Here is a 21,516-nt window from a genome sequence, read left to right as displayed (position 1 = left end):
AGTAATGACCCCAACACTGATCATGACCGAATTGGGCATGGGCACACCTGGCAGGTTAAAGAAAGTTTTGTTATTCTCTCACAAGCAGATCCTTTGGGTATTGGGTAGAAATACTCTGATACAGTTCTGTAGTACCATGCTAATGTCTGTTTGCATCTTGTTTCTGCTGCCCCATACTGGCGAACAAAACAGCTGTTGCACATTTAGTCAAATATAATATTTGCCATGTTAACAATAATAGTTTAGCATTGCATCATGCTAACAAGTGCCAGTTAGCATTAAGCATGAAGTATAGCTGTGGCACATGAGAATGTGATTAATTGTGCTTACACTTGGTCACAAACCAAAGGAACTATTGGATAAAATGAAACTGAAATCTCTTCTGGTGAGAAAGTTGCTACATGCTGCCATATCAGCAAAAGCCTATTGTTTTACAGTATTTGCTCTTTGCTAAGCAGGGCTGCTGCTTTTGATCACCCACAACATCTGTGACACAGCGGGACTGACTTTGTATGAGAGGAAAGTGCTGGCACCAGGAGCTGGGCACTGCGGGGGCCCCTGGTCTTATCAGCAATGCAGTCATAAGGCAGACTGATGGGGCTTATGGGCAGGGACACAGTGGGAGACAGAGTGGGAGAGAGGAGGAGGGAGAGGGGTGACTGTGTGACTGCTCCATACCCTCGAGTTTGGGTTTGTTCTCCCGGGGAAACCCTGCTGTGCTGAACAGGCATGCAGAGAACCGATAACCATGATAGAGGATGAATAGATGTGAGAAAAAAATGAAGGGGGAATAACAATCCATGGCAGTCATACTTACCCAATATGGTTTTTTTTTAAAAAAGAGTGACTCTCCCATTGTTTTTTGACGTATGTTTTGATGACCACACCTTGTTCAAAACATGTCTGTGGACTCCAGTCCTTGATAGCTGGGAGCACATTTCAAAACAAGAAAGAAATACACTCATCGGCCACAACAGCGACAAGTTAAGTGGATAACACTGATTCATTAAAACGCAATATTACACCGGCTCCAAGCATTCATGCGATCCTACTTTGACGCCTAACACCCACCTAAACATTGTTAAGACCATGAATGGTCCCTAAAATAAAGCTGCATGTTCTGACAGCCCGCAGAAGGACAATGTGCCCTGGCACACTGCAAAGCTGACTTTTGAATGGCTCAAGGAATCTGGATCCAACCTCCAGAACCCAATGTGCTTGAGCATCTTTGGATGCAGAACCTAAGAAGTCTCAAGAACAAAACGATTTGTGTCAAAGTCCTGGTGTCAAAAACCAGAGGCCCACCCCAGACGTTGCACACCCATGTCAGACACGGTCAGAGGTGTTTTGCCAACACAGGATTGGACAAACACTTACTTTCTGTCTGGTGTGTCTAAGTAATAAAATGAAATCTATAAACCATGACTTAAACTGCACAACAACGCGCTGGATTAATGTGTATATTGCTTGCTTTTGTGTGTTTGCAGAGTACATATTTTACTGGCGCAGCCTGGTTCTCTTCTGGTCTCACTCTTTATTTTCCAGCCTTTTTTCTTCGAGAGCCTGCAATTCCTCAGGTTGCTGCTGCAGTGGAGGACAGGCCCGTGGGGAGTCACCACTGTAATGCTAAACTGAGCCGTTTACCACTGTGTGTCTGGTGCCAGCAGGCCTGGTGCACACACACACACACACACACACACACACACACACACACACACACACACACACACACTACAAGATATTCTTTCCAGTTCAACTCACTGTGCTGCTTAACTGCATCAGCCACCTTATTCAATTAGAGCTTCGTTAGAAGCCATTTGGGCAGCAATTAGCTTGATTGACTGAATAGTGATTTATGGAGCTGGGAGCAAGATTTTCCCTCTGCTTGCTCTCCTGCATGTCTGGTGGATATCTGCAGTTGTTTGGTATATGATTTCCACGTAAAATCATGACAAGCAGGTGTGGAGAATAAGTGATGTGGCGAGTGGAAAGGAAGGGAAAGGGGAAAGGTTGATTGAAATTGTGGAAAAAGAGCCAGACTGTAGAAAAGAGACAATGGTGGGAGCAAAAAAGGCAGGAAAACTAAATAGATATAGTATAGATACCGAGATATCTAGACAGACAGAAAGCCTTTTTGGTAGGCTGCTCTCTATTGAGTTCAATATAAAAATAAATAACAAAAGTGAGTTGGAACTGGAGGAAAAGCGGAAGGGAAAGTGTTAATAAGCATTAGTTGGCTCACTCCGATGACCCGCTGGAGGAGCTCGTCTCTCTGGGATTGCAGCCGAGGGGCCGGAGCAACATAGCTTCCTCCTCAGGATGTCAGTAAGGAAGGGCCACGCCATGTTCGTCTGGGCTGCTGCCTACTTCTTATCTCAGTTGCTTTCTCTTCCTTTTTTGAGCTCAGCCTCAATATCATATTATATCTCTGTGTTATCTATGTTTCCAAAAATCTGGAAAGCCTGGAAACTGTCACTCCTTCATGGGCATAAATATAAAAAGTGCAGGACACTTGGTAATAAAATGTTAAAAAAAACAGAGAAACTATATTTAAAAGCAAAACACTGCTATAAAATGTTTAAAAAGAAATATGCAGCTCTGCTGCCTCATTTGTAAAAAGCTTGTGCATATACTGTATACATATGACTGATAAGGGATAATTTTGCATTATAGTTAACAACTCATGGACCCTGACTAATCTGAGCTGTGGGTTTACAAAGAGCCACAGTATTTCCACCAGATAACTATCTTTGGCTTTTTCCACACAGAATGTGAAACTTGTGCTATGTTTACACATTGTGTCCACACACAAATCTGATATTTTTGCTGACCGAGTTTTACCCTGAAAACTGTGGACCTTTTTAAATCTGGGTAGGCAGAAAAGAAGACTTCATGTGGTCAAGATGCCCACATTCACTACCTGACTGTGTCATTTATATATATAAAATTCCACAATTTATTCTTTGTGCTATTGCAGCCTTAGGCGTGCCTACAAAGGTGCTCTGACACAAAGATAATGAATTAGATTACATGGAATTAAATGATGTACACTTCCTGTTTGCAGAGGCATTACGTTTTATTGATAAAAGTAGACTGGGTTGTGATATATTACAAGTAGTAGCTAAAAACATATGGTATATTGAGGGAACATGTGCATAATTGTCCTTGATTGTTTTGGGGACACCTCAGACGATGTTCCCCAAACAGTTTCTAAGGAGTTTATCTAGTTTTGGGCAAATCCTTTATTTTCAAGACTTATATTTTGGAACAGAAAAAGCCAATTGAACATAGTGATAGCAAAATAATGAAACTTTACTGAATAAAATGTTTTAAGTTTATAACAACAGTTCTCTTTAGTATCCGCAGTAATTAAAGTAAAATGCAGCTGCTGGTAAATATTGATATTGGTGTCAAAATGTGCTGCGTTATCAACATTTGAACCAAAACTGTTGAAAAAAACTGGGTTATTTTATTCCTGAGCATCATACTGCAGATTCACTTTGTGACAGTTCTGATCTCCCTGCAAAGGTTTGCGAACAGGAAACAGTCCAGTCAAGTGTAGTCAAGTGGTGCAGGTGTATCAAGCAATCAATCACCCAGTGTGGACCAGTGCAGGCACCAGTATTTTGGCCTAAAACAGTCTGTTTTTCCAGGAAGGTCAGATAGATAACAACACATATGGTGCACCACCATCCTGCAGATGAAGATCAGTTGAATTGTTAATTGTTGAATTGTTAATGTGGACTTGAATTGCCATTTAGCCTTCACTCGTGACACTTTAGACTGTGGTTTGTCAGATAATACTGACATATTAATCAGACTTATTATACACCCAGAAGGTGTCTAGTACTCCCGATGCCTCCTTCTGGTCTCTTTATCAATCGGCAAACAAGTGAAAATGGGTGTCTGCCCCTCGTTCTATGGAATTCCAGTCTTTCCCCAGTGTCCCATTTTCCTGCCTGCTAATGTAATCGGAGGGAAACAGAGTCAGCTTCCCAACGCCACAACTTCCAGATAAGGTCCATTTATCATATGTCATTCCTATCTCCGGAATGACCAGATTGAGTCTTAGACCCTGTCAAATCACTGAACAACGCTCCAAAGGAGCAAGGTGTATTGGTTGGTGACTAGCTGAGGTCTAGCTTTTGGCTATGGTGGGAATGATAGCATGTCATTCAGGCACTGAATGCCACTGACATGGATTTAGAAACCGTGGAGATGACATTTATAGATTAAGCAGAGAGTTAAAAAAATGAAAAACTTTTTCTGAGTGGTTCCCTTTTTGAAAAGAACCGTGCCTCACCTTTAATCACACCTAAAGTGTGTGTTGATTACAAATGATGGGCTTTTCCTGTGAATTTGTCAGATTTGTCAGGGGATAACATGATGAAATTTGCTTCAAGATAAATCTGTCTTCTCAACTTGCTCATGGTGTGGCGAGGTGCCAGAAGCCTCAGCAGGCACAGACATACGAGCACACACAGACACACACACACATAAACAGACGCATGCTTACAGAAGCCCAAACACAACCACACATTGCATGGCAGGGTCAAAAACAGGAGGTTTAGGTCAGATTTGCCTGTGCCTGCTTTTTACCACGCTTGATTGAATCAAACAAGGTTCAGTGTCGTTAAATGTTGTGGCAAGCCCTAATCCTCTCACCTCTTTGGTTTCAAGACAGGAGGCGCTTTAGTCTGCTTGCTGTCTGTAACGGCAGACTACATTAGTGCTGGTCTTGGCTGAAAAGACTACTTGTATTTCAGAAGTCAGGCCTGGGGCTTTTTCCTCAGTGCATGGAAATTCTTAAAAGACTGGCGTGACTTCAGGAAAACATTACCTGTGGCAGTGTTTGCGGTGAGGAGGGCACTATGTGCCAACCTTCACTGGCCACTGGGTCTGCATGAAAGCCTGACAGAGTTACCTACTTAGGCTTTCCATGTGCGCCCACACCAAGCACACTACTTGGCTAGTAGGAGATCCAAATTGCCTGTGGCGGTCCTGCTGGAAATAGAATCCACAGTCCTGCAGTGTATTGAAGTGCCTGTCATGTCTACAAAGACCAGAACGCAATCCTGGATGGAATAATAGCCACACATGTGACACTAAACATGTCAATAATTACTCATTGCACAAGAAAACGAGGCTGACTGAAACTCAAAGTTAAAGGTAAACCAAGAAATTGATCTAAAAACTATGATGGCAAATGTTGATGTTAATCCATCTGCAAGCACTTTCTTCAGACTGCTGTTGCGTATCTGATATATTCTAAGGTCATACATATGTGTATATATGTATATGTATTGATTGCTCTGAGTTTTTATTAATTGTTTGGTTACTTAAGCTTTGTCTTTCAACAAAACTACAAAATGAATGATTTCAAGTATGCAGCAGCTACTTTGATACAGCCGGACATACTCCTGAGATGTTAAAGGCCAAAGATCCACCTAATCCAAACATAATTGTCTGGGTCATCCCAGGGACAGTGTACGGGTGGAGGTGTATCTGTCTAAGGACTTAAACTGTGATTTGGCTCTGCGTTAAGGGGAGTGTCCATACTCCATCACTGTGACCACCTGACCTCCACCAGACAGCAGAATGCAGGATATTCACAGCAGGAGCTTCTATTCATAGATCTCTGTACCTCTTTAATTACTGCTCCACCCACACGCATGGTATGGGTGACTATGTATTTGTGGATGCTATTCATATAAGATATTGCAACTTAACGTGGCAGTATGAAAATAAAAAAAAAAGAAGCCAAGTGTCAGCTTGCTCAGTAGGCTGACGAAGCTTGCTCTGTAGTATCCGAGTGGCGTTTGATGGCAAGTATTGAATGGAAAGGACTGCATTTTATCTCTGAGACAGAAAGAATAAAAGCAAGAAGGGAAAAAAGAGAACGAGGGAGACAGACAGCGGTGGAGAAAGGGAGCTAGGAGTTAGAGTGAGAGAGGCCAGGGAGTTAAGGGAGCACAGCTGACAGGAGCTTCCTCTGGGTCCGGTGCCTGTTTTCCAAAGGAAGTGCAGGAGACCTAATCTGTGGCCCCCAGAGATGGGGGACCTGGTGGCCCCCGCTTATTGTCCAGTTTATCATCTCCTGCTTTTGATGGGCCTTTCTTCATATTGGACAGGGACTTCTTGTGAAAAAGAGCCACGGGAGACAAAGAGGGCGGCACGAAGTGAATTTTAAGTAAGATTGCACGTATCACTGAAACCAAGCATGGAAAAAAGCTCCCTGCTGTCTTTGCTGCAGTTATGCATTTGTGTGCACTCATTATTAAGCACAAATCAATACAATATTTACAATATTTAATGTAGTTAACACACCAGATCTGTGTTGCGATAAGTGATGTAATTCTCCCTGTTTCCCCGTCTAAGAGGTAGAGTCAATTAGGGGAAAACACCATGGGTTGTGAGGTCAGGAAGTCGATGCAACTACTAGAGCCACAGTTTGTCAGGCTGTCACTCCATAATGAACAGCTGAGGAAGTCATGTGCACTCTCTCTCTCTCTCTCTCTCTCTCACACACACACACACACACACACACACACACACACACACACACACACACACACACACACACACACACACACACAAATTCACAAGCAAAAGACACATGCAGAGTGACGCTTCCATTCCCTCAGCAGAGATTACATTGACTCATATTCATTTCCCAGAGACTCACTCAAAGCCCCAACCTTAACCGCTACTCACCTATTCCTCACACCTTTAGTTTGCATTTAAAAGTAATGATTTAAAAGGAGGGACCTCTGAATATGATGGGTATTACACACACACTTGATCAAATGCAGGATAAAGTCATTTTGCTCATTTGCACTTTCTCACTTAAACATTTGGTTTCCTGTATAGTTTTGTGGCAGATATCACCTATGCACATGTACTGTACTAGAGTCAACTTTGGCCATAACCAAGACATGCAGTTTGAAGCATTGCATCAAATTCCCTACATCCTTCCACTACTCCTTGTGCTATTTTGGTTCTTTTACACACCCTCCCCCTTTTGTTCCCACTGATTAGGGGGTCCACTCCAGGGAGTGGGTCCTGCAGCAGGGATGTCCGATGACCGGGACCCTTCCTCTGCGGGCTGCCAAGACACTCAGGTGTTTGCACACACACACACACACACACACACACACACACACACACACACACACACACACACACACACACACACAGTTTCCTCCTTCTTGTATCCCCACCTGCAACTGTAGTCTGCTGCTTGAGCTATTATTGTCATCATCACCGGCTTCATGACTATTATGACTAATGTTAAACTAACCACCATCTGTTGGCTGTGCTCAACACTGCTTGGCAAGTCTGCTTCATTTGTTTTCAAGTTTTATTTAAGCTGTTTCTTATTTTACTAAAATGCAATTAAGCTCTGGAATTATAGGTGGTGTGTTTGCTGAATTTTAGGACACTGTCAAACTGTTTTATATGCTTTTTCTGCCTTGATGTGATTTAAACCTTTTGTTTAACAGTTCTTCTTCAGTGCAAAGCTTTTTAACTTTTTTTTTGGGGGGGGGGGGCGCGCATTGATGTCTGATCTTTATCAGCTGGGTGGTGGTTCACCCCCGGTTTCCTCAGATTAGTGAGTGGAGCCACCCACACCTTCAAATCAAAGGTGAAAGCTGAGCAGTAAACATCCCGCCACATTTCACACTGCTTTCTGTCTTACAATGTGAGGACGTGGGCTGGACTTTATGGAAGATTTGTTCTGTTGTTACTAGAGTAAAGTACAGTAGGGCATCCCTGTTTATTCGGTTTGTTATACAGCAACATAAATCTGAAAGGACTATGTTTGTCACATATGTTTGTAGTTGACCTTGACCTTCATTTTCATCCTGTATCCATCATCCAGCCATCCATTTAAATTCTCTGTTGTATTCTGTCCAACCACGATCGATTGTGTTGATAGCAATGACATTTCATAAGGACTCTAAAAAATGCTCAGTGCTCTTGTGGGCCTATCAGCCTCTTTCAGTACTGCTACTAATATTAGATTGCTCCCTGGAGTCCAACTCTGAATGACCACTTGCACGTGCACATTTATGTATAATGGGCCTTAAGCTTGGGTAAACATCAACTTCTGACAGACATGAAAAGTTATGTTGAGGATCATCTACCACCCAGAGATCAAACAAGAATGTGATCAAGTTTATGTTTATCTTTATTTTTTTTCAGTTGCATGTTGTGCATTTTGAATTCTTCCCAAGAGTCAAAAAATCAGCACTGAGCTTTCTGTAACTTTCTTGGTGAGAACTTTTTGGACATTTGCTCCCATTCACAGCAGACTGAGAAGGCTTGAGTTTTACTGGCCACGCATACACAACTTTTGCTGACCTAGAAGCCAGATTTGGCTTGCTGTGACTTATTCCTCTGCCCTAAATTAATTTCAAGCTGATGCATGTCTGTTTGGATGATACGGATAAGACAGAGCGTGCCACATTTAAATCAGGTGTGCTTTTAATGACTCAGTTTATTGAGTTCACCTTAATAACACAGTCCTTTAAAATATTTTTAACCTGCAATACAACATATATCAGCTGTTGAAGAGGCTTAAATTTACCTGTAGGATCATAACGTGCAGAACTTCTATTTTTGGTGCCAAGATAGACAACTGTAGCATCAGTTTTACCCGAGTAACAACTGCCACAAAATTAAAGCCTTTGTGTAATTTTGTGTGAAATTTTATACTTGCATATCCAAAAACTGCTTGTAATTTCAGGTGGTATGTCTCCCACTGCAAACCACTCTTTTGTAGAGGCAAAAATGGAAAGATTGAGCGATAGCAACAGTAACCGAGGGGGGCGGGCCTCGGTACTCAGAGCACCCTCTAGGCCCCACACATTCTCCTCTACATGAACTATGTGTGCCTCTTTCCCTCCCCTTCTTTCCCTGTCTCTCACACACACACACACACACACACACACAAACACATTCCTGCAATTAATGTCAGGACTTTTCTTACTCTCTGAAGCTATGCATCAAGCAGAATAGAGAGCTGACCTCAGTTCCTTTCAAAAGGAGCCTTTAATCCAGCGTTCTTAACTCAATTACAGAGTGTCAGAGGGATCAGAGAAACTCTCTCACCTGTCATCTATCACAATGACGAGACACTCTGAGCTATGAAATCCCACCAGTGGGAAAGCAGACAGAGGAGAACAAATGAGAGCGCGACATTTAAGGTGGTGTTAAAGAGTGCTTCATACCTTTCTACACGAGTGAGAAATTGCAAAGGTTCAACCTGCACACTTAACTTAGTATTATTAGAAAATCAAGGATTCCTAATTAGTAGATCCTAAATAAGTAATTTAAGACAATACTACATAATAAATTAATAGTAGAAAATGGCTATTTTTAATGTAAAGTTCTCTTGAGAACAGACTTGAAATTGCATGTTAATTATTAAATTATGAATGTTTATATTTCTACATTTTTCTTGTGTATTTTTTTGTCCTGATTAACAGATATTGAGCAAAAGTGATAGAGGAATTCTATCTATGGATTTCTTATTTTTATATACCGTGTCTGATTGGTTGGAAAGAAATGGTTGCAAAATCCAAACTACCAGGCTCACATCTTTCTTTTCTCTGGAAACAAGGCATCTATTAAAAGTACTGAAAAAGACAAATATGTGAAATACTTTTGAAGGTCTTGCCTTTTTACAGTGCACTGTGTACACCCAGGGTGGGACCCTCTCATCATGACCTTAGTGTATCATTTCAGTCGCCATGGTCCTTTAATGGATGGTTTCGCAGACTTGTGGAGGGGAGCGAGTGACCACCACAGGAGCCTGTGACGTTGAATGATCAACTCTCTCTCGCTCTTTCTCTTCCCTTCACTTGCTCTTGCCTGGTATGTGCGAAAGCAGGAAGGAGCACGATTCACCGGTGGCTCATTAAAAGCCATTAAGGAGCAGCACGCAGACAGGATGCGGGCAGTGAATAGAGGAAAGCAGGGCAGAGCTATGGACACTGTTACTCACTCTACTCCCCCACCCCACCTCCCATGCCTCCTCTCCATCACACACACACACACACACACATGCACACACACCCATACACATTTGCACTCTGTTATCTTCTCCACACAGCACTTCCTATGCCCCCACACATATTCCAACTAGCCCCTGCTCTTAGCTTTGCCAACTCGCGGTTCACGCCCCTCTGACCTGAGCGTGTGATGAACAGGCATGGCGATAACACATTTTTCACTTTGCTGCTCTCGCTATCTCTTTGTCTGACACCTTATCTCTTGTCCACTCTCTTTGTTTTCACATCACTTTGCCCTTTCTCACCTCATATTCTCCATCTCGTTTGATAGTGGCCATCTTTTTTGGCACAATGCTTGCACCGATGGAGCGGAAAAGCCTTGATAAACGGGCCCAGAACACAGCCTGGCGTACTGTCTGGGACCTCTGGGTCACAGAGTTATTTAGAAAAAGGGGCCTGTTTAGTGGGATTTTAGCCCTATGGCGTCAAACGGGAGCTCCACCTGAATTTGACCTTGAACCTGGGAGGGTAGGTATTATCTGCTGTCCTGACTGATGGATAAATTGGGATCATCCTTTGGGTATTTTCCAGGGAACTAAATAAGTTTGTTAATATAGCTCCACTGATCTTTTTTTCCGATCATAGCTTCCCATTGAAAGGAATGTTAATGAGTGAAATTAATCAGTCCAGCTGTTGTGTAAAAACTGAAACATTGAGCTAAAAGACCACATAAAGTCCCATAAGATTTGTCAACAAATGGAGCCTGTGGGCTCATCATCATCAGTGACCACTTTCACACTACGTGTTTCTACACCATAAATATGTTTGTTTGTGTATTGTGTGGTTTTCTTTAAGCGCTGATGATTTCCTTCCACAATTAATAACTCAATTTGCGTTTAAAAACAGTGTTTTTGTTTGGGCTCTGAGGAAATCCGATAACATACCCTTCCTGCATTTGGTGGTCCATCAGGTCTCCCTTTCTGAAACCACACACTTGGCAGCTCCCTCCTGGCCTTTAAGCTTTTCTTTAGCAGGGATCCTGGAAAACGCACGCTTCTTTCCCCAATATACAAATGAGCATACACAACGTTGGAAGGTAATCGTAATCACATGAATGCATGGACTAATCACCGCGTCATTATCATAATTAAAGACATTCTACTGTGTTCACGTGTGTTCACTCTTTGTTTGCCACATTATTGCTTTGATTCACTGGCACGCTGCAGAGCTCAGCTTCAACACTGGCTGTGTGAGTATTTTGAAACTCCTCTGTTGTGTTTCACTCTAACACTGAGCTAAGAGACGTACTGGCACTGTTCAGACTAAAAAAAAAAGCTGGCTGTGGTTTGGAGTAGAATGGCTGAGGATCCCTTGCCAAAGACAAATATAAATATAGCAGCGTCATTATCTGCAGCAGTTAACCAGGATCATTTTTCCTCTCCTGCTCGCACGTGCTGCTTGCAGGTGTTGCCATAGCAAGTAATCCTGTTTATTCAACTGCCCTCCTCTCGCTCTCGACAGAAGTTCCACATTGGTGTTTGCAGGGTTTAGGAAAATCAAATGGAGGGCAATCAGTCTGTTTTGACAAGGCAAAACTCTGCTAGCCTTGATGAGTGCTTGGTGCAGATTTCCCAGATGCGGCTAATTAAAATATTTGTTCGCACATAGGGCAGGTGTGCTATGTGTAATATGGATTTCGGTTAAGTTGATAAATTTTAAAAGAAAATTTGGGACGATTGTGCAAGTGTAGTCAAATAAGTTTGAATCCAGCAGCTGTATTTACATTTTAAAAGATTAAATTAGAACTCCGCAGTGATTCACACGAGGATTTTCTCCTCCTGTTGCCTGTTTCCAGAGAAATCGGAGTAGGGTCTTGGCTACACATTAGTTCAAATGATTATTACTGTAAGTTAAAGCTATACTTCAGATATTTGTCACCACAAAAGACTGAGCCTGTTTCTTCTTAAAACAAGTCAAATGGCTATCCTGCTAAATAAAAATAGCTGTGGTAAAATGGCAACACAGACTCAGCCAAACAATGCATGTAGTGAAAGACATGGAAGCTGATCTGATCCCGTCCTGTTGTCACGCAGACGTGAGATGACACAATATAACACAAGCATGAGAGATTTTTATGAATGGGATAACTACGAGAAGATGTGTCCATTGAGAGACAATAAAATCACCATCCAGAAAGCATTTATCGCCACAATCACATCAATATGTGATAAATTTGTCTCCTGTCATTGTCTCATTTCCTGCGCTTAAAATAAGAAATCATGTTTCCTTTTATCCCCTACTTGTATGGCAGCCACATAGGAACAACTGGACGAGGATATTCATTCCAAAGCTATTTTTCAAATAAGTAAATCAAAGCAGTATGTTGCCTCGTTGGTCTGTTTTCAATGTTTAGTGGTCTGGGAAATGTTGTCACATGCTCTGACAACATTGTTAGCTACTACTGTGTCAGTCCTTACTGGCACAGGGGCTTAGTGTTGTGCAAAATGTCCTCGGTTGATGGGCAGTGAGGTTTTACTTAATATATTGCCCCTTCATCTTTCGTGCCGATGATGACCCGACTGCACAAAATCTCCCTCCGGGGGAATACTGCAATCTGTTTGTGGTTTGCAGCTGGATGCAGGTGATGGAGCCTGGAAGACAGCTGTGTGTGAGTGGGACTGGAGTACATATGAAGCCAAGAGGCTCACTTCCAAAACCTGTAAAGAAACTCGGTAACGAAAGTGAGCAGTGTTTTAAATTTAAACAGCAGTAATGAACAAGAGATAATCAGCCTTTGATTAACTGCTCGGTGTCTGCAGAGCTTATGAGAAGACATTGCCAAGAGAGAAAGTGTGAGAAGAAAATGAGCACAGTTGGTGGTAACTGCAAAAAATATAAAGGCGCTCACTGCAAATCCTCTTTATACACATATGATTGAACAAATGATTAAAATCTCTGCAATGTAAACACATTTTTGAGATTTTAAATCTAGGAGGTTGAGAGTGCAAACTGCAACGAGAGCCTTAGATACGAAAAACAAAATGTAGATTAGCCGTAACTTGTTTCCTGAAATGCTTTGATTTGGTCTGCACATTTGAAAGAAAATACATTTGCTAATTGATTGGTGCATATTTTGAAACAGCGCTGCTGATTGGTTTACCCATGGCCTGATTACTATTTATGTTGGAGTTTCAATGGCTTCCTGTTGGGCTATCACATCATACAAAGCAGGGGTTCAATCTGCAAACACTCTTTTACAGATACATTTTCTGTCGCTCTTTAGAGTTAATGAAATTGTTTTGTTTTTATGTTTCATGCAAGTTCGGTCACTTAACATTCCCATTTTTTCATATGAGGTCTTTATACATAGGGTGGGATCATGTGATTATTTGTAGAAATCTTTCAAGGTAAAACATACAGTACTTTTAAAGTAACAAAGCCGTGTATCAGTTTGGGGGCCCATAAAAGTGTAGAATAAAGAAAATTGAATTTCCCCTCATCATACTGACAAAGTCAAATTCTGACATTTGATTGCAATAAAAAATTACAACAGCAAACGACTTTAATGTGATCTCTTTGCATTACTCAGCAAATTCTGCAGGTCTTCATGCAAGCTCTTCATGTGATCTTTTAGGAACAGACAGGTGGCAGCAGAGAGCCATGAGGCCAGAGCAGCTAATGCCCTGGGGTCCCATGCAACACAATTAGAATGTGTCTTTTATTCCATGCCAGCTCCATCTTAGTGTCAGGACGTTCAGAAGGTAGAAACGCAAGGGAACAACGGCAGAAGTGACAAAGACAAAGAAATGTAGTGAGCAGAAGATGAAGCCACACACATGCTGGTGATGGGATACAAGCCGTGGATAACACTGTAAGTAATGACATTACTTGGACATGTTTTATATCATTTGGACTGTATGAATGGCATTTCATGGAAGGCAAATGGGCTTTAGCAGAAAGGTGATATCTTTAATGAAAAACTGAACAAGCTGATGATTTGCCGTTTAATTAAATCACATATTTAAAATATGTTCATCATGATTCTTTCTCCCTCTGTCTGTTATGGCCACACAGAGGGCCCTTTTTTTAAAGCATTTTTGGTGTGGTGTCAGCATTTTGGCACAGGGGAGTGATTTAAGGAGGAATGCTTGCCATGCCCTTCACCTGACTGTTCCAGTCTGCCTTCAAAGTGTATGCAAACAATTAAAATGCCACAGCCCTTTTAATTAGCTCCAGGGTGCAGATTGACAGCTCTGGGTGTTGGTGATAGCACAGTAACCAGCTATTACTCTAAATATTTGGTGCGTTGCATAGTTCAGACCATAAGCGTGGGATATGGATGAGTAGTAGGTTTGCTTCTGTTTTTCCTGTAGTTGACAGTCTACTTGTTTTATTTCATTTGGCATCTTCGTAGACAAAACAATAGTACTTGATAAGGCAAGTAGAAGGGTTTTTTTTAGGTTATAACCTCAATTAGTGCTCAGATCCAATGTTTTAAAATGTGTCATCAACACCGCTTCGCTGTGCCACCTTGAAGCAATGTTGATGTTGACTTGAAGATTACAAAGTTCAACCTAAATCACCGAGCTACAGCTCAAAAGCTCATAGGTGTCTCTTAGGTCTGAGCATTTGAGATTTAATCGATTGTTAATCGATATTTGATATGCTGAAAATATGTTTGTTTGAAAAGAGATATTGATTATCACTTTTTAATCAAATACCTTTAGAAAAAAGGGTAAAAATATGATTTAAACTTCCAGCTTCAATTTTTTTCAATGCAAATTAAAGAAAAAAAGTGGATCCATAAATAAATAGATAATGGTCAAATTAAAGCAAAATAATACCTACAAAGAGCACTAGATGCTAGTATGACCCTGTTATTTCAGTGTCAAACAAGTTATTGCTTTTGATCTTAAAACCACTCACAATAATTGTTTGTCATTGAAATGAATTGAAGTGTAATACCTCAGTAATGCATATCTCCACAGGTTCTTAGAAGTTTATTACACTGACAGCTTTGGCAACAGCATCAAAGACAAGCACGGGCAGATGAAGAATAGAAGTTCCATGGCATGTGTTGGATATCACATTTCAGTTCAGTGGAAATCCTGCAAACGTCTCTGTGCGTTTCAACGCATTCACTCTCTCTCCAATTAAAGCTGTTGTTTTCACTCAGCCAAAAATATTTTACTCCATAGGTCACCTCAGCGGTTGTTATAAGAAAGCTGCTGCTATTGTTTACAGTCTGCTGATATTGTGTGGCACTACGCTACTAGACAAGTGACAACATGCTGCTTACTGATCTTTCCCCATCCTGAAAAACTGGCAGATTTTGTTGATTGCATTACACTTCAGAACCGGTTCTTTATAATTTAACAATAGGCGACTATGGATGATATACTAGAGTGATAATATGCTCCATTTTTTTTCTGTGCAATTTAAAAAGTAACCCACATTCAGTATACAGGCTTTCAATAACATGACAACATGAGCAGTCACGTACCCTGATCCTGACCCCTGATTTTGGTGACATTTATTATTTACAGCAGTGCAACTGTGTGAGAGTACATCTGAGTACATCTGAGTCTCTGGTGAGGCCCAAGTTCACTGCAGGCCCCTTCCACCAGTCTTAAAATGTAATTATAGGGTGAACTTTTTTTTTTTTTTTTTACACAGGCATTTGACAACTCTGTTTAAATTTTCCATTTGCGTAATATATTGAGCCAAGATGATTTGTTAATATTCACGAGTTGTTATTTAACATAATTTCTGATTTTTTTTAAGGAAAGAAGAAAAAAAAAGGAGGGACATTATTTTAATTTATTTATTTTAGATAAACGTAAAACCTACAAACATTTATTTATTTGTTATATAAATAAATATTTTACTGTAGGAATAAAAGTATTTTAGTATGGAAGTGTGTGATTGTGTTTTGGCTAATTACACAATGGTAATGTAAAAGAAAAATAATGAAAACAACGAACTAGGCCAAATATTGTTGTTATGTTGGACTACTCAAAGTGCACTGAAATTTTACTCTCAATTATTACAAGATACAGCCCAGCTTAGTACACATATTATGGACAAATTTCAAACAAAACACAAGTGAACTAAAACAAAAATATAAATATGATTTCCCTGTAAATAGGATTTAGAATAAAAATTCCCACATCTCTTTAACAGTATGCTAAAAGGTTAACAATTTCCGTGTTCAATTTTAAATAAATACAGCCCATGTTTTATGTAAAAGAGACAAGTCCTATTGTCCCCCTCTAATTAAGGGATTTTAATTAAATAAAATAAAGATTAGGCCTGTGGGGTTTATCTAGTAATTGATTTTTAAATATATATATATATATATATATATGTTTTTTTAAAGCATGTGTTCCCTTAAGGCCAGACCTTAATGTTGAGTGTGTGTTGATGTTTAGAGATGGCGCAGATCCAGCGCGGCGCAGTCCACCCCATCGGGACTGTATTAGATCTCTAATTGATGCCTCTCCCCTCGTCGCTGACAGTTACGCACAAACCAGGATCAGGTCGCGGAATTTAGCACGACCTGAAGAGGTGGCGTAGACCGCCTTCAGAGCCTACAGTGGATTAAAAACATAATGAGGTGAGTCGAGATTCAGCAGCTTTGATTGTAAAGTAACTTTTTAAACTTAAGGATTGTCGGATAACCGGAGCGGAAAGGCGAATCACTTGTTTTTATGACGATTTTAAAGTAATGAGTGAGCTATTTTTAGACTACTTTTATTTAACAGACGTCATGGCTAATTTACATGTGAAATTAAACATGTTCAAATTTGGATCAATCCACAATCTGCCTTAAAGCTGGCAGGTAAAATTTTATTCATACTAAAAAAACAAAACAACAAAACAACAACAACAGCAAAAAAAAAAAAAACACAAACCCGAAAAATATGTTTTGTTATGTTAAAATTTACACGTATTTTAAAACATCAAAGCAGCCCCATAAAATAAGGCCTCGAACAGATATTTGTTGGATTTAATTTCAGGATTATGATAATAATAAAATAATAATAAAATGAATGAATTATTAATTTTGTGATGGAATTTACATAATAGGTTTGGAAATTTTCCGTGAGCAGACATTATAGAGTGTAAAAACAGGTTTACAGCTTCATGAATATTACATCTCTCCTTCAGTTCAAGTATGTGACATTGCTGCTTTCAGCGAGTTTATTTAGTCTGCTATTCATCCTCAAAGTGCCCTCACTTGTTCTGCAGAGCATGGCTGAGAAAGTAAAACACACCAGGGCCATAGGAAGAAGAAGAAGAGAAGAAAAAGAAGAAATCTCACACAACTAATTCTTTTTTTTTAACCAGTTTTGCTTTGTTTTATTTGATTATTTGCTATATAAAAACAGTATTAGTAAACGTATGAATTTATAAAAGCTTGGACTGAAATAAGTTTGAGGATGAAATATATAAACATTACAAGCTGAATAATTTTTGGATGATCTTTCTTACTGTGCTGCACTTTGACTAAACCGTCCTGTAAGTATATTGTTATGTTCGTGTCAAACAGGAATTTTATATGAATTATTTCTCCAGTTCCCAAAAGGTCACATTTCTCTGTGGTCAATAAAGGTGTTGACATCGTCATGCCATTTGCGTGTATTCTAATGTGTGTGTGTTTGCTTGTTTCCATGCTTGTCACAAAGAAATAGAGAGTGAGAGGTCGGGGTGGGCCTGCCATCGCTGTTGAATTTATGAGCGTGTCATGAAGCATCTCTGACGCAGACAGACTAAACAGAGTCTGTGCGTACACGCTAACACATACATACATCCTGCCCTCATCAGAGAAGACATCACGTGACATGAAAAACAGCACAAAGCCAAACTGTGGAATTAATCACAAAGATCTTCTAATGAGTTCTGTTTTATCCGTTGACCAGTCGTACTGTAAGGCCGAGTGGCTGCTGTGTGGCTGCAGCTCTTAAAAGGAAAATTATACTGGTGTCAGCAGAAAACGTAACTGGTAAAGTCATGTTTATAGTGAAACCGTCTTTAGACTAACCCACCCATCCTCATCCTGCAACCCCTCACTGTGGTTTCTCTTCTTGCACCTTGTGTTTTGCTTTTGTTGTGAGTTTCTTCCCGGCACTGACAAAAGGGGACAATGTTGTCTGTTACATAAGACCAACCTAGTATTGTTAAGAGTTGGGTGACTTTGGAAACATACATTGCACTTCTTGATATGGAAGAATAGGCTCGGATGAGGATGTTCATTCCCCCTCCTTTTCATCTATGTTTTGACTAGCATGCCAGCTCTCTGACTAAGAGTGAAGTGCCGACACCCCTGGAGTGGATTCTGAGCATACCAAGGAGGAGATGCCTTTGAAAGGACAGATGTTCCTGGGCTTAGCCTGCCTCCTACCCAACCTACCCACCACTCGCCTTCCATTGTATATTTGTTCTTGCTCTATAAATAACTGGCTGGTATAAGTCACAGAAAAATGTAACCGATGCGCCGCTGACCTCTGAGCCCCTCATCTTTGGGAGTGAAAGACACTTTAAAAAGAAGCAACTAAAGCATTAGAAAAGTTGGCTGATGCAGACATGGTAAATGGATTTGGGCTAAGGGACACAGTGAACACACCCATTTTGTCCACATAAAGACCGGTCTTGATGTCTGGACCGGCTCAGCTGTCTTATGTAACAGCAGTTTGTAGTCGTGACAGATGAGGCGTGATGGGCTCAAGCCAGTTCAGCCACATAATCCAAAAATATACCAGTCGTATTTATGGGATAATATAAGCGTATTTGGAGTTCTTAAAATTTCAAAACTGAAAGCCAAGTTTGCTTGCCGGAGAATTTCCATGTAGGTGGAAACAAAACGATACCCAATAAAAATATTTAAAAATATTTATAATATTTAATTTTTCACCAAAACTTCTGCGCCACTTCAAGTACCAAAAACAATCACATGTTGCTAGTTTCCACTTGAAGCCTTTTTGCAAGTTTTGTGAGACTGCAGAGTGTTTGCCCTCTCGCCGTGGCTGCAGGGATGAATGGATGATTGTTCATTGGCCCTTGTGACAACCCTCCTGGGGCCCATCAATTCGCCGAGCCTCCTGGAACATCAGGTCATGGCTAACCAGGCTCTGAAGCGGCAGCCTGGCCTCACTGTGCTGATTTTTCCCCAGTTAGAGCTCAGGACCTCCAGGGCGCACAGCTGGGTCCCTTAAAAAAGCCCAGCTGAATGGTTTTAGAAACACTGCAGCTCCTCTTACCCCGCACTCACTCTCCATCGAGAACAGCGCCGATATCAGATACTGTGTTTTTTACTTGATATGTTCATCTTTGCTTGCCAAAGCCCCTGGAAACCGTATTAAAGTCTGTGTTCCATATTTTCAACCAACGGGCCTCTTTAAGTTGAAGAATTTGTCCAAAATTTCCATCAACCCCTTTCTCCTTTTCTTTTCCCACATTTTTCTCCACATGTCTACATTTCCCTGCCTCTTCCCCACATGCTCACACACATCTTAATTTTCTCTCTTCCCCCCCTCCAGCTCTGCTATCGTGTTGTATCAGTTACAGCTGACCACCAGTCAGGTGGGTCTGCGGGAGATTTTAGATCACGGAGGGGCAGCCAGCTCTCTCAATGCCTCCAGCCTGCTCCCAGACTTGAGTCCCAGGCCCCGCTGAGGCCTTGTCACGGGCAGCGCAAAGAGACACCTGGCCAAACCACAGAAACACTTCCAGCTGCAGGCTGCCTGATGCTCACCACGGAGAGAATTCAGGCCAAAGGTGGAGAAGTGGAGCACTACTATTTCTCTGGGTTTGAGTCCATATTGTGTTTATTTTAATCGCAGCACCAAGCATTTGCCCGTAGAATCTGAGGCTGGTTTTCTTTTCTTTAAAAAAAAAAAATAATTACACAGCATCACAATAAAATTCTCATTCCACAAAACAAAGCGGAAGAGCTTTAAGACTTCTCTAAAGTGAAAGTGGAGCAACTCAAGGGGTAGAGAAAAAAAGGCGAGAGAGAGAACAACAGCTCCCTTTTCTCTGCAACCAGTTGACATGAAAGACCACATTATGTCTGAGATTAGAGGCAATTACACTGGGAGTGCGCTTCAAGACCTTTGTTTGCCAACATGACAGGAGGGAGCAGGGCTGTAATTTGATGAGGGGGCTGCGCGAGTGAGAAACTCTGCATGGCAAGCTCCTGGCGGACGGGAGGCAAAGAGAAGCCTTTGTCCGTGGCGCGGCCAAGCCGTTTGGTAGAAATGTGACTGTTTAGAAGAATCTGATGAATCTGAGATAAATTACTTGCAGGAGACCTATTTCTTTTAAACAAAATCCCCATTATCAGATTTATAACTCTGCTACTATATTAGGCTGAAAAGCGAGTTTAAAGAGACTTTTAACCTCTGGGGCAGGTACGTTTATGTTTGCCTTTTGTTCCACATGACAGTTCAAAAGCCGCTTTCTCTATTGTTTCAGCATTTATATTAATTCAAATGCCACAATTGTGTCGGTTCATTCAAATGTCACAAATACTGTAAACACGAGATTCAAGCTGAACCTGCGGTCAAACAAAAGCAGCACACCGGCTCTTCGAGACGTGACATCTCCTCTATTCTGGCCTGGAGCATTGTTCGAGCACACTGAGAGTTTTTCAGGACAGGAAACGAGCAGCTTGTTCCAGACCCACCGGCAGAATGGAACACGTCTTTATTTGAGGGAAGTCATTCCGCTGATATATAAAACACCAAAGCAAGGTTTCCTTCCCCCTCACTTTCCTGGTGCTATCCCCTTCAAAAGGACATGTCCTTTATACTGGGCTCACATGCACACACAGGACCAGAAGAAAAATAAACAGAGGCAATTTAAATATCAACCAAACCTGCCTTCTGTTTGAATGGAGGGGCTACTGCGCGGCTCGGCTTCAGCTCGTCCGGTATGCTGTGGTGCTAACGTGTTCAGGCTTTGGATTCATGGTCGGAAAGCAAACTGAGAAACAACAAAGCAAGGCTATAGTATAAAATTATTATAGTATAGTATCTAATATGAGGCAGCTTATCCCAGAAACAGAAAACCATGCAAATCCAGAGGGCTTAATGGTAAAAGCTGGCATTCAAAGGTAAATTTATTGCTTTTGTTGACTTGTTTTGTGATTGAGCATTTAATGACACAAATGATAGCTTTAGTCTAAAATAAATAGCGCATGAAGCTATTTATTTTTGCATGAATAATGAAGCTCATGTGTCGTAGAAAGTTATTGGTAAATATCTTCATCAGCACCTAAGCCTATACTTTTCACCCCCTGCTGTCTTTGCTGTTCTCTTTGGCCAGATTTTCCCATAAGGCTGTGTGAAAGGAGGAAGAGGACCACCTATTAAAGTGAAATTGTAGGAGTGATGGATGGGAGGCTGTTGAGGGGGAGTAGAGCAGCCAGCATACACCTCAGGGGAGGGGAGGATGATGAACAGGGGGTGGGAGAGCAGGGGAGAGTTCACCAAATCCA

At 41.1% G+C, this 21,516-nt stretch overlaps 1 long non-coding RNA gene across 1 annotated transcript; it reads left to right on the top strand.

The window, feature by feature from the left end:
- The first annotated feature begins 13,753 nt into the window (after positions 1-13,753).
- Positions 13,754-17,639, top strand: LOC120434503. The gene is made up of 3 exons (XR_005609129.1): positions 13,754-13,887; positions 16,448-16,632; positions 17,268-17,639. It is a non-coding gene; the product is annotated as an uncharacterized LOC120434503 (long non-coding RNA).
- Positions 17,640-21,516: the final 3,877 nt, after the last annotated feature.

Source organism: Oreochromis aureus, linkage group 18, assembly GCF_013358895.1.
Source record: "Oreochromis aureus strain Israel breed Guangdong linkage group 18, ZZ_aureus, whole genome shotgun sequence".
NCBI classification, from domain to species: Eukaryota; Metazoa; Chordata; class Actinopteri; order Cichliformes; family Cichlidae; genus Oreochromis; species Oreochromis aureus.
This window is presented reverse-complemented; position numbering and strand designations above follow the sequence as displayed.